Genomic DNA, 14,318 nt, shown 5'->3' with positions numbered 1-14,318 from the left:
CGAAAAGATAGGTTGAAGATAACAAGGGTTAAGAGGAGAGAGTGAAATCTACTTAGAATAAATATGCATGCTATAATACCTATAGCTCTCTGTATTGCATTTTGCCATCAAGTGAAAGTAATCTTCTGAGTAATAGTAATTTTATGGTTTTGGAAGTTGAAATAGCTGTAAAACGTCGGCACGTACACAAATCACGTAGATAAAATGATCTGAATTTCAAAGACGTAAAATGCAACGTAATTTTGCTTTCGATTTCAGTTTTCTATTTTAATTTGAAATCGTTCATTTACAAAATTTGGCTTCAAAATTTACTGTTTACTCTGAGTACCAAATATTTCGCAGTTTCTGTCTGTCTTTTGCTTTTTATAAATACCACAAAACATTTTTCGAAACAAAGTCAAAGCTGGCTTACCCCATACTGTACATTCTACCTTCTGTGTTATCTATAATCACAAGATTATTCTTGCTTGAAATAAACCTGACCGCTCATCTCTTTTTAAAATTACACTATCAAAATCACGTAGGAATATTTCCTTGAGTAAATTGTTTACCAAGTTCTCGGCAGGCCGGTAGCCAGCCCCAAAATTTCTCCCCTAGGGTTGAAGTTAGGGAGGCCCGATCTAACCATATTATAATTCATCACTATATTACAGTTCATATTCAAGCCTACCGTAAAAATTGTAGGGGGACCAGCAAAAATTTATAGAGACGGTGGGTTCGGGCTAGACCCCCGTGGGTTCGGGCCTCGTTCTCAATACTATATCAAGTAAGATATTAATACACTTGATATAATTGCAGATAAGAATATAAGCCTTTTCAAACAGTGATTAGTGGCAATTTCGTTTATTTATTTTTTTTTTCTCTCTCTCTCTCTTTATCACTTTTAAAGGATAGTATATTACAAGCATATGTAACATAAAGAATGTCTTCTTTCGTTTCAGCTATAACCTTACTGTATTGATTTCGTGTCTGACCTATCTTTCTTGGAGTTCTCCTGCTTTGTAACTTTTTAATTAACAATATACTGTCAGTGATGATTATTTACGGGGAATGTATTCCGTAAATATGCCGCGAATGAGGAAATTGAGAATAGGTAATAAGAAAATGTACGGACATATAAGATATACGTTTCCACCTTACGATATTAGAAAGTATTAATGATAGAATTTTTTTTAAACAAAAGTTTCTTAACAAAATTAACGTAATTAATTATTAGTTTTATTTAGTGGTTTAACAAATTTAGTTATTTCTCCTTATTTCGTAGTGTTTAAAGGATCTTAGAATTCAAACTGTTATTCGATAGTGGCTTGATGATTTTTTTTTTTAATTTTCTGTCTATAGGTGCATCAATATTTATAAAAAAGCCACGGAGATCATTAGCCATTCTTAGTTATTCACGCATTTTTTTTTTTTTTTAGTTTACAACGGTATGTTGTATATTTTTACTTGTAACAATTATTAACTTCTAATTTTGGGCTATAATGTGTTTTGAATATTTTAAATATACACTAGGCAGGTTCTGCTAATAGAAGAAGAGAAAGAAAAAGAAATAATATAGTTATGATGTTAATATATAAAAAGATTATTCAAATGTTTTTATGTAATCTAAATCTCGATGTCGTCGTCATGACAACAAAAATAAATAGAATTATTGAGTGAGTTAAGCAGACATATTAGAAATTTGTGTAGAAAGTAAAATGTACACTTCTCCATTATATTTATTAAATCAAGTGAAAAAAAGGTAATTGGTGTATTTTAATGGATCAATATTAATGTGATTAAGAACCAGAAGAATCGTTATAAATTCAATGTTGTTTTTCCAGGTCTGGTTGTAGGTCCTTCACTAAAATCAATCTCAACCATTTCTTCTAATTCCGTTTCAGCAAAGTTTTCATATTACGATTCAACAAATTCTTAAACGTGATTCAGTTTCAACTGTGCGAAACTGTCTCATCCTATGTTATTTGAAATTTCAATACAGTCATTATTTGTACAATTTGTTTAGAATCGTTTTCATGGTTCGTAGTCAAAATGCCCTAGTTACAGATTTATTCAACATACCGCCACGACATCCATGTTCAGAATGCTTTCCATAGTGTCAAATATGACTTTAGGGTTCTCTTCAGAGCCGTCGCATGGTTTGTAAGCGCCCGGAGCGAGAATTCGCAGATGCAACCCTTCCCCTCCCCCCGGTGTGTTATGAAAAACAACCAGAGTTAATTCTGAACTCCTAGATTTAAATATGGAATGTGAGATAAAAGAAGTTAGTATTATGTCAATATTGAAATCGTGTGCTATTCTTATTTATTTTGAACTTAATACACATCAACATAGTAATACACTGAGAAAAATCCGTTCTCCGGACAGCGGTATATTGTACAAATATACGTTATCCTCTTACTTACTACAGAAATCAGTACGGAGCATACGTTATCCGTATGCTATGCTACATAGGCACTGCCCTTGGACGTTATATCAAGCCGTTGCAGGATGTCTGGCATCTAACAGTTTTCCGTATATCACATGCTTATACTTATGTTACATTCCTCAGCTGTATGTTATATATATGTCCATTTGTATGTGAGATCCTGACCGCCTATATTGTGTCATACGGAAAGTACGCATAGATGGAACACTTATACAGAAAGTATTATAAAACATGCGTTTTCAGTTATACGTCTGCTGTATGTTAAGTCCAAAAACTACAGGAATTACGCATGTGACCTATCTTTTTAAGTACGCCACTTACATTTTTTTTCTCAGTGTACAAATATTAAAGCCGAATATGAAAGTGATAAAAAAAACTGTAATTTTCTGGATTTTGCTATAAAAAGAATTTAAAAAACTTTTATTTCCTTGCGATGTAACTTTTTCAGGTAACGTTTGTAATTATCTGCGTTTGCTTCAATTCAACCCTACAATTATAAATTTATGTTCAAAATCAAAATGTACGGTTTGTTAATGTGTATTCTGCAAGAAAATGCTAACGACACGTTGTTTCAAAACCTGTAGTGTAAATATCATATAATGATAACATAAAAATCTTGGGCCATTATTTAGTGTAAATAGGCTACTTCTTAATCAGATTTAACTTACTAAAATGCCAATGGGACAGGCATTCTTACATAAATATAAAAAATAGAAAACTATTTAAATATATATATATGTTTGGTGGATACGACAACGATTTGTATTGTTGACCTTGTAGTAGTTGACAAGGACCCAATTCGGGGACACCGGGAAAGGATATCTGGAAATACCTCCCGAGTACATGAGGTTCGACAGTACCCTTCGAAACTTTCTGTAAAATTTAAGCCTTAAAATTGCATCGTAATGCCCTTTTAAAGACTGTTTCGAGTTTAAACCAATATAGGATAGCCTAAATTTGAATTTTATTAAGATTTATTTTTCCATTTTAGTGGGTGGGACCCTTGAGCCCCCTCTATGGCTACGTCCCTGATAGTTAATAAACACAGTTGTTGTATGACGTTAGTACAGAATTGAATGACTTAAAAGATATTTATTCTGTTATTAGAGCATTTCTTGGACTGAATAGGAATAAAGAAATATTATTAAATTATACTGAAGTTTCTTCAGTTTGTACCAAACTGTCATACGGATAAGAACTAAGTAGTAGTAAGTAGTAGATCTCGGTCAGTTTTCCAAGATAAAATCTTTTCTCACAGAATCCTATACGATTTTTTAAGTACAATACCGGCAATTTTACTTAGCTGTGGCCTGGGTCATTATTAAAATATCTGAATTAACATAATTTTAAAAAAATCATTTACCAACATAATTCCTTGAATTTTGTTGATTTGTCGGCCCGACGCCCCCACGCGACGGTCCTGGTTCTCTTTATGTGAAAGAGGTTAGAGGCTTGAATTGTTCTTTGGCCGATGGGTTGAAGTAAGGACATATTGTTTTTGGTGGCAAAAAGGCCACCGTTTTTGAATCTCATACAACGGCCTGATGCGTTATCCAAAAAGCTGAACCGCCTTGAAATGTAAATTACTATTCTTTATATAAATTACAGCATTAGGCATAATACAATTCTCAAACCAAACCTTGAAAACGATACCAGTAACTCAGATTCTCTTGTTTGCACATCGTAGCATTGATAACTCATTCTTGTTTCTTTCCTTTTAACAACACGAGTATGTAATGGTCAGTAGTACATTACTGACTTAATTAAACAATCTCGCGATGTATTTAAACAAAACTGCGGGGATACCCTGCTTCAGTAGTAGAGCGTGTGTCTTTGATGGGTCCGGCCAATTAAGTTTGTGATGGACAACATCGAGCTCATGGGTTTTCTAGGGTGCTCTCGTTTTCTCCACATTCTCATTCCACTAACTCACCCATCATCATTCCCTTGCTTTAATCATCGTCTCTCTTAGCTTAAAGAGCATCATAATCGTGATACTTAAAACTAAGATAAATAAAACTGCAATGTGCCTCTGTTTCTTGACGATTTAAATTCAGGTGCAGGACTTTTACTTTTCAATAAGGAGGTTTATACAGGGTGTCCCAAAGTTGAAATTAGGTATAGGCTAAATTTTGAACGGTATGAGATACATATATAAATGATACACCAATTTTTAGCTTGATCCATGTAGATATTTTAAAACATAAAAGCAGCTAATGATGTCTACGTGTGTACATTCAGTGTTGGCAAATGTAAGTAAAAGTGTAAAAAAAATATTGACAAATCATGGTAAATCGCATGTCAAACATGTCCATGGCCATACAGCCCACAAATTTCAGCGCGGATTTGTGGGTTGGATCGGTAGTCAAGGAAGAAAAGTTCATTTACACCACTAGCTTGTCCAGAATTCTATCATTAATGGCGTACCCGCGAAAACGTGGTTTTTGAAGTTTTACGACACGCACTGGCAACACTGCCTGTGTTTAAATGCAACAGCATGTGTGTTTAGGTTAAGGATGTACAAAATAGAGGATCTGCCCAAACAAGAAAATCGTGAAGCCATACGTCACAGCTTCACCACACCTGCTCCGCCCACTCCGCGCCACTGAGTTCGCAATGTTTCGAGTCAACAATCATGGCGGAAACGACAGTAGCCAATCAGACGTACCAGTTCAGACGATGCTCGGTTGTTTTATAGCTTCATTGAGTTCATATGATGAAGGTACGTATGGGCAAATCCTCTATTTTATAAAATCCTTGGTTTAGGTACTGTTTATAACGTGGAATCATTGAAAACACTAAATAAAAACATTGAAAAAAGTATTTGGCAATTATCCGGAATAAAGCTGTCTTATCTTCATGAAAAATTTGTGAAGGTTTGCATCCGTCTTCAGAAATTTACTTTAAAAGTTCATCTGGATATGTTGTTGCTGGTGTAGAGTTTGCAAATACAGTTGTCCTCACAATTTTTATTTGAATGAGTGTTGCACTTTGATCTTGTTAAGCCAACCTTGTGATGCTAGAAATCCTCTACTCGGGTTTTCAGAAGTAGGTTCTTTGAAAGGCGTGTAAAAACATTTAGTTCTCTCATGAATTATTACACAACATAAATGCTCTCTCTTTTGATCAATACCGTTAATGCTATTCGATTTTTTTTTTTTTTTAATTTTGGATCACACACTTTTCCGAGACAACAAAGTCAAAGCTATAGAATTCCTGACTTTCTCTTGGTATCTTTTGATAATTCATACATTTTGATTAGTTGGTGTGAAAACAACGAAAGTCAGATATTAATGTCTCACCATTTTAGCCGCAAGCGGCAAAAACATTTATTGTTCTGGTGGCAAATATCTTCTTTTTACTGTTACTCGATATTATAATATTCAGGATGTATAAATAGTGATGAAAAGAGCTGAGAAAATATTTGCCAATTCTTTGAAAGTATTATTGCAACTGATTAAAACGCAAAATTTTTGGTACGAGCTGTTCATGGCAGGGTTGCCAACTTTTCTTAAGAAAAAATCGGGACGGGAGAATCGGTGTTGAATCGCCGCCCTCGTCCTGAGACGACTACACGTACAGCGAGTCGTTGAAAACAATGTTAACAATGAGCTGAATAAACAAACCTGAATGAATGTGGTACCTTCTTTTTATTATTATTATTATTATTTTACAACTCACCGCTCATTACTACGTATGAGTAATATAAATATGCAACAAATTCAAACCAAAACAACTGCAATTTATTTAATATAAACAAAGTTTAAAGAGAAAACTATACATACTTTTTTTTTTTAATCGCAAATGAGTGCATAACATTGTTAATTAATTACTGACAAAAAGTGTTACTAAAATCAAGTGTTATTCTTGGTTATCATCATACAACAAATTCAATTCAAAACAATTGTAATTTATTTAACATAAATAATGTTTAAAAAGAAAATTATGTAGACTAGAATGTTTGATTTTTCACAAACAAATCAATTTCTTTAAAGAATGAATGAAATTATGCCTTAGTAAGTTATTCCTTTGAAAAAATGGCCCAGTAAAGTATTAATTAACTTTGAAAATCGATAAAGCGGGACGATATGCGCGTCCCGACAAGTGTCGGGACAAATAAGTCAGAAATCGGTACAGTTCCGACAAGAATTGGGACGGTTGGTAAAAGTGGTTCATGGTGTGATTCCCGGTAGGAAACTCGGTCTAAAACTTGTAAAAGATTTTTTCAGGCTAGCCATTCTGAGTGAGGCCTTCCTCATTTACACCAGGCAAATGCCGGAATGGTAGCTAGTATAATGGTCCCAGGCCGTTTACTTTCTTCAAAATTCCTTTCTTTCTCACCATTCTCTGAGAAGTGTGATTGCCGAAGGACTTCATCCCTCATATGTGACAGCCTAATATGGTCATAGATGCCGCTAGCAGAGAAATCTAATTTCTAATGTCAATCTTAAAGCCAAACCATAAAACAACAAGTATATTTAAAAAACAAAAAAACATCAAGTGTATTTGCCGACACTCGAATGGGGCTTCGACAATCAATGTTAAGCCAAAAGGCACTTCCTTTTTAATAATAGTACATTGTAAGCATACCTAAAGCAACTGCTTTGTGTTTACTTACGATATATATATATATATATATATATATATATATATATATATATATATATATATATATATATATATATATATATATATATATATATATATATAATATTTCCAGGTATTGTTAGAAATGAATTAGTGTAAGTTATTTTTGATCCTCGAATAATGAAATTCTTTTCCGTGAATGCAGAAATTGGTCGCATTTACAGTATTTTCCCAGTAGATGTTGAAACCGCGAATAATGAAGCTGTAAATAAAAGATTTAGACTGTTTGTGAAAGATGCTATGGCTCGAGGAAAAGAAAAAGAACTTAAAGAAAAATTGAAGTTTCTTTTCTTCGTAGCTTTCTTGCCAAGGAAAAATTGGGCTTCTTAAAAAAGAATTTTGCTAGAAAGATAGCAGTACGTTCCACCGTTCTTTTCTCATTATAACACGAGAAAACATTTCATTATTTAATTTTGAAGAGAAAATCCTGAAAAGTAATCAAGAATCTAAGAAAATATAGCATTCAATAGGAAAGAAAAATCCAAATCGTGAACGCAATAGATTATTCGAGCGAGTTTTTTATAGCGCTATTAGTTTTGACGTTCAACGACAAAACTCCTTTAGTAAAGATGTTAATTGCTTTAGCAATAACTGTTCTGAAAGTGTTGTAGACTTCCTGGAACAAAGTTTATCGTTCATAAGTACATAGGGCATCAGTACATATAGAGCATAGGACTCACAAGTACAGAATGTTTAAACATATTTTCTTAATTGCAAAATCCAGTACAGGTAGACAAAAGTGCTGCTTAAACAAAATGGTTATAAACAGTTAGATAAAGCAAAACTTTTCTTTCTTCTCCAAACTTCTGACTAAAAATCCATCTTTTGCATCTTTACTATATACATACACAGCATATATGTATACAAAAGAAGTCCTAACTAACTGCTTGACCAAAGCTTAAACTAAAATTCTTAAGCTAGAAACTTGAAAGTTGGAGATCACATAGGATTTGTGACTCAGATACAAGCGAGGATGGAATTCTACGAATTGCACGAGGAAGAGAGAAAAATGGAGGTGGCAACCATTTCATTTGGTTTGATTTTAGCGTCCTTTTCAGGAGCGAGGCTATATAAGTCGTGAACCCACAGTCTAACGTGGGATCTGAACCACATAATTTAGCTTGGAGTCGAACTTGGGTCTCCCACGCCAAAGACGCATACGATAACCACTTAGCTACAAGGGAAATCGAATGTTGCAAGTATTATAATAAGATGGGTATTTCTCTGACGTGATATAAGAAACATATAATTCGATACTTAGACTTTTAATTTAAAATAATTAAATAATTGGGTGAGTATTTTTTTTTAATAATTTACTTCCAAAGAAAATATATAAAGAAGAAAAGGTGTGGGGTTGAAATTATTATGGTAAGAACCCCGAATATGAGACCCTAAAAGTTAAGATGCTATATACTGGTTAATTATAGCATAAACAAACACTGTTGCTACTTTAATATGTTCTGTGGGATATCTAATTTACAATACAAACTATTGGAATACATAAAAATATAAAAGTAAAAAAATTATATTGAAAAATGTGACCCAAATTGCTACACTGCCATTTTTATGAGGGAAACCTAATAAGAAACCCCGACTTTATGTGTAATCTTAAAATAATTCTTATATTAGTTCACTATTCAACACTGTCTTTAAGCCAAATCATGTGATGATACAAAAATATAAAACGTTACACTTTCAATCTAAATCATTTTCTTCAATTTTAGAATATACACACTGTAAAATTTTACACTTTTTGTGCACATAAACTGCAACGCTTTTTGACCACTTCTTTTAATGTGCAAATATGCACCAAATGAGAAGAAATGTGTCCAAAATGACAGCACAATGCCAACAAAATCTATGTAAAGGTTAAGTCTAAGACTACTTTGTGAATACGGAAATATCGATAACAAATGAGCTCCTAATATAGGACCCAATATTACTATACGGGTCACATTATGAGATCGGTCTTATATACTGAACCCGTTAAGGATCTCATAATAAGACATTCGACCGATGTACAAATGATTAACACCATCTCAAATGTAATTGGAAGAAAAATGGTAACTAACTACATGTTACAATATACATATTCACTGGTATAAAAGAAAGTAAAGATAGAATGAAAATCAACTTATCTTCTCCATTTTCAGCGCCTAATGTGTGAACATTAAAAAAAAAAGAGAAAAAAAACTTCGTGGGGGACAATTTCTTCCAGCTTCTACTATCCTAACAACTTTCCACATAACGAGCTCGTGTGTTGTGGGGGGCTATTTCCTTTTGTTTTAGCTCGCTTCCACTAGATTGCAACTTTTTCTTCACAAGATAGGCAGGGGTCTATATTTAGGTAACTGTCCTCATATTAGGGGTTCTTACTATAGCAATATAGCAAAAAACTTGGGTCTATATTGGAATACCGTACTTCAAGTTGAAGGAAACGAAATTTGGTGATTAGACTTTTCGTTTAACATAATTGACAGGACCGGATTAACCCATCTGGAGGCCCAGTTCTAGAATAAATATGTGGCCCTCGCTCACTTCGCCTAAGACGTTTCTGTGAAAGTTCAGCAGGAAAATTAAGGGAATATATTTCATATTTTTGGTCAAATGTTAATTTATGGTAATAATTGTATCTTGTATGATTCTTTTCAGACAGACAGTTGAGATTTTGATCAGAGTGGAGGCCCGGGGCTACAGCACCCCTAAGCCTCTCCCTTAATCCGGCCCTGATAATTGAATATGTGATTCTCTGTAACTTGAGATTTGACAGAGAAAGAGAGAGGTTAAGGGCGAGCCAAACTCACACCGCTCCGCTTTCTTCAATCATTGTACCTGGCAGAACTTTACCAATAATTGATGATGCTATGCCACGGACAGGGACATACTTGATCGTATAAATGTAGTATTTGTTAGACTTTATTATGCCCTTATGAAGAACAGAACAGTGACCTGTGTTATATTTATGAAAATGAAATCAACGTTGTGTATTTCATCTTCACGGAAAAAAATGATGAAACGTTTCATATGAAACATATGAGTAATTAGTACCTTCCTTTAGTTGGGTTATTATCGCGTCATACTGATCAAAATTCGTATTTTACGAAGGGTTAAAGTTTTCTTAAAAAGAGCATTTCAGGAGCGCGCAAAATAATTAGCAACATGAAACACGGCATAAAAACTTCTCATTAAAAATAAGTGGACAGAAGTTCATGCATTTTTTAAATTCTCCTTTTAAGGGGGGAGGAATATAATTTCTACTATATTCTAAATATAGAACCATGACATCGATATTGCTTGATGTATCGTCACGGGATAATGGCTAAACCGCTTCGAATTAATTAGAAATATAGTTAGCACTTGGATGAAATCGGATTTATATACTATCACTTCCATTAAAATGCTTATTCTAAAGGAGAGAGAGAGAATTTAAAATGTTCGCCTAAAATTGTGTATCTCATAAGTATCTCTTATCTCTTGAAAACCACCGAGCCGTTTGAAATAAGTCTTTTTAAACAAACTACTTGGCTCGGGTCGACTTGTTATAGTAATGTGACCAGTGCCGGATTTAGATTTGATGGGACCCTAAGCTATTCAAAGTAATATGGCCCTTTATATATCTAGCTTTCTTTTTCAGCGATAAAATGTCGGCATTTTTGGGCTTTCAATATATATGCTATATTTCAATTTATGGACTTAATAAATATCAAAATACGTTTACACATCAAATATGTATTTTATTAACTTACATATTGATCAGACTACAACATTTAGGGGGTCTACAACACATTACAAAATTCTTTAGAAATAAAATACAGGCTCATAATCTAGTTTCTGGAAGCTTGGTAGCGTGAAATAATAAGAGGTGCCAATATATTGTGCAAACTGTTAATAATTATACAGGACAAAACAAAATGATGGACCCGACTTCATAAAGTTATTCTATAAAATCTATTAAACATACTGGTATGTTATTGTGAGGCATGCGCTTTGAAAGGGTAACCTGCAAAGTTTAGTTTCCACCAAATGTTTACACTTCCTGCTGCTAGGAATCAACAGCGAGCAGTTAAGAAAAATGGCGTTGAATGAAAGGCAGAGATCTTTCTGTGTGCTTCATTATCATATAAACACATCTGTAATTAGTGTGCACATGACTTGACTGCATGTGATTTCTTCATGTGGGGTTTTGTAAAGGACCATGTGTACCTACCACCATTACCAACAACATTCAATGACCTGTTTGCCCGCATCACAGCAGCCATTGCTGATATTGACCGGAAGATGTTGGAAAGGGTTTGGCAGGAATTAGACTATCGGCCTGATGTGTGCCGTGTTATGCGAGGTGCTCAAATAGAAAATTTGTGAATTCCAAGAAAACTTTAACAGTTAACCATTCTTAGCACATGTTTCATAATAACATGTGTTTGTTAGATTTTACACAAATTTCTGAAATCGGGCCCATCTTGTTGACCTTCCCTGTATATAAAATTTTTAATATGACATTATCTTATAACTTACACACAATACAATTGTAGTTAATAGAATGTGTTTATATAATGTCAATATCATCACAGTAGTTCACACTGTTCATTAGGACAGTAGAGTTTCATAGAGCCGCAAATAAATGCCGAAGCTATAAATAGTTGCAAAACGAAAGCAGATTGGTGAATCATAGTAACGGTATCTCATGCAAAATTAAAATGTCTAGCCCAGTGTGTTTTCACTTTTCGATTACTTTTGTCTATTTTGCAAGATATTACAGAAAACATGTAAAGTTAGCTGTAGTTTAATTTCTCCCAATTAAGAATCTTACAGATCTTTTCTGCTTCCTTCTAAGCCATGATCAAAATTCCACTCCATACTTCTATACGTGGAGGTGACAACATTTCTAATTTAAAATTGTTTCTATTCAAGTTGTTTTTTTGGTAAAGTTTCTAACGTTTCCAGAGATCCAATGTAGATAAATACAGTCTGAATATCACCAGGGTTAGTACATATTGTGTGCCGGTGCTGTGCCATCAGTTGTAGCTCAGAATAATCTCTAAAATACTCATCAAATGAATGCAACAAGTTGGGGACGAAACTGATGCACAACACGGTATTTATCTGCAAAGATATGATTGAATTTAAATCAAATTCTAATGTTTTGATTTTGAAAATGATTAGTTGGGGAAATAGATGAGAGAGAGATAGGTTATGATTAAGAGATAAAGGAACAGCACTAGCCTGATAGATCCGATTAACTTGGTGTCGTCCTGGTCATCTGGATGATGAATGGTTTTCCCTGGAGGAGCCTGGATATACTAGAGTCAGCCAACAACTGGAACTCAATCCTGCTGGATTGCCAGGGGCGTCGAGTTCTCTCGTCTTGATGCGTTTCCAATGATGTTCTACACCTTCATTCCACTAGTCAGATATTGGACTCTACTGAATCTGCGGTGATAAACCAACAGAATGGCACTCCCAAGACATGGATTGGTTGTTCTTCAATGGAGCGACGTGCCTTTCACGACGATCCTGCACCTTTCTAAGCCTTGTGTCAAATGCCCCCAATCGATGTGTCCCCATGGTTTTACTGGATCGAAAAATAATGAGTTTGACGTTCAGTGAACCAGGATGTGTCCATCTAGGCGAAAAAGAACGCAGAAAGGCAAGAAGGAAACTAGTCGAGTTTATTGACCATTTCAAAAGTCACAATTAACAAATGCATGCTTATTCAAGCTGTCTGGCAATGTACAAGATTAATAAAAAGTTTTGTTCCATTGGATTTTAAATGTTCATAGTTCTGTCGTTGATAAATGTAATTTAATAAAGTAATTGAATTTAGAGAATTAAGTTAAGAGTTTACACAGTCATCTCACAATCACATCACTGTTAATACACAGGTACTTCACAATTGCTTGAAGCTCAATTTCATTTTCAACCAATCGTATGAGTTTTTCAGGTCAAGTTACTAGAGCAACTCAGGCCAAAATGGAATGCAACTCCCGAAAATTACATGAGGTGTAGTACGACGCAAATTCGCTGAAAATCGTGAAAATATCGTTGAAAAACGTCACTGTTAAGATTAAAATGATTATCAAACCTATAAATATTGGAATTAGCTTCTTTTTACTGCGACGTAAAAAGATTTAGGTACTTTATCTTGCTGTGTATTAACTAAAATTATTTTAGTGCCGATAATCCTAACACATTCAGACTGCTGCTTATTATCTTACGAAAGATAAATTCACTTGAGCAGTTCTGAACACAACAATGCATAATAAAATACAGTGCATTGTTAACATATAAAAGCGAAGAACTCAGATGCCTAAAACGAATGATTCATGCTGCTCCTCTTTCCTTTAATGAAGCACTATTGATACTCTATAGATCACTACGAAAATAAGTGTCACGGATGGTAACTCTGAATATTATAAAAATACTTCTTGACACTACTTCTAATGTATACAGCGAAATATCTATAATTTTGCGATATAAAAAGTATCACCACTTAGGGTTGTAATTTCTTGATATTTTATTACTCTTTCGCCAACATGTTGTTTCATGTCTTCTTCTGAATGAATTTACTGTTACTAGCCCCGGTTTGCTGTCGTATTCTAAAGAATACAAGAAAGACACACTAGAGTTATTTTGGCATAAAAGTACAAGATACCATAAATAACACTTATTAAAGTTATGGTACTGTGAAGTCTTATTAAAGTAGCTAAATGTATTGGCTGGGAAACAAGGTTCCCATTACAAGCATGACTCAAACAGGGGTCACATTAAAAGCGAGGTTAGGAAATAAGTGCCCCATTACATCCTGGCTGGGAAACGAGACCCATTGTGAGCAGGACTGGGAAACTGGGCCCCATTATAAGCTGAGCTGGAAAACAGGGCCCCCATTACAAGTGGGGCTCTGAAACAGGGTTTCCATTACAAGCGGGGCTAGGAAACAGTGACCCCATTTCAAGTAGGGCTGGTCAACAGCGGTTCCATTATAAACAAGGCTGGGTAACAGGGCCCCTAAGCAAGGTTGGGTAACGGCCCCATTACAAGTACGGTTGGGAAATAGTGCCCCATTACAAGCAAGGCCCTCATTACTTGCTTCATAAGAGCCTAGTGCATAATAATACAAAATACCGTTCTTGTATGTGCGTTTTTATCTTATTTGTTTTTCTCATTATTTGGAAATTATCTTATAGCCAGTTTTTGTCTTTAAATTTTCTGGGGGGGGGGTCCCCCAAGAGGGTGGGGCCCTAAG

At 34.5% G+C, this 14,318-nt stretch overlaps 1 long non-coding RNA gene across 1 annotated transcript in view; it reads left to right on the top strand.

The window, feature by feature from the left end:
• The window catches only part of LOC145693501 (uncharacterized), a 113,085-nt gene that overhangs the window by 47,938 nt on the left and 50,829 nt on the right, over positions 1-14,318 (top strand). The gene's annotated exons all lie outside the window — the stretch shown is intronic.

This window comes from Thermobia domestica, chromosome 1, assembly GCF_964235325.1.
Source record: "Thermobia domestica chromosome 1, izTheDome1.hap1.1, whole genome shotgun sequence".
Taxonomy (NCBI): Eukaryota; Metazoa; Arthropoda; class Insecta; order Zygentoma; family Lepismatidae; genus Thermobia; species Thermobia domestica.
Note: the sequence above shows the minus strand (reverse complement) of the source record. Positions and strands in the feature narration are given on the sequence as shown.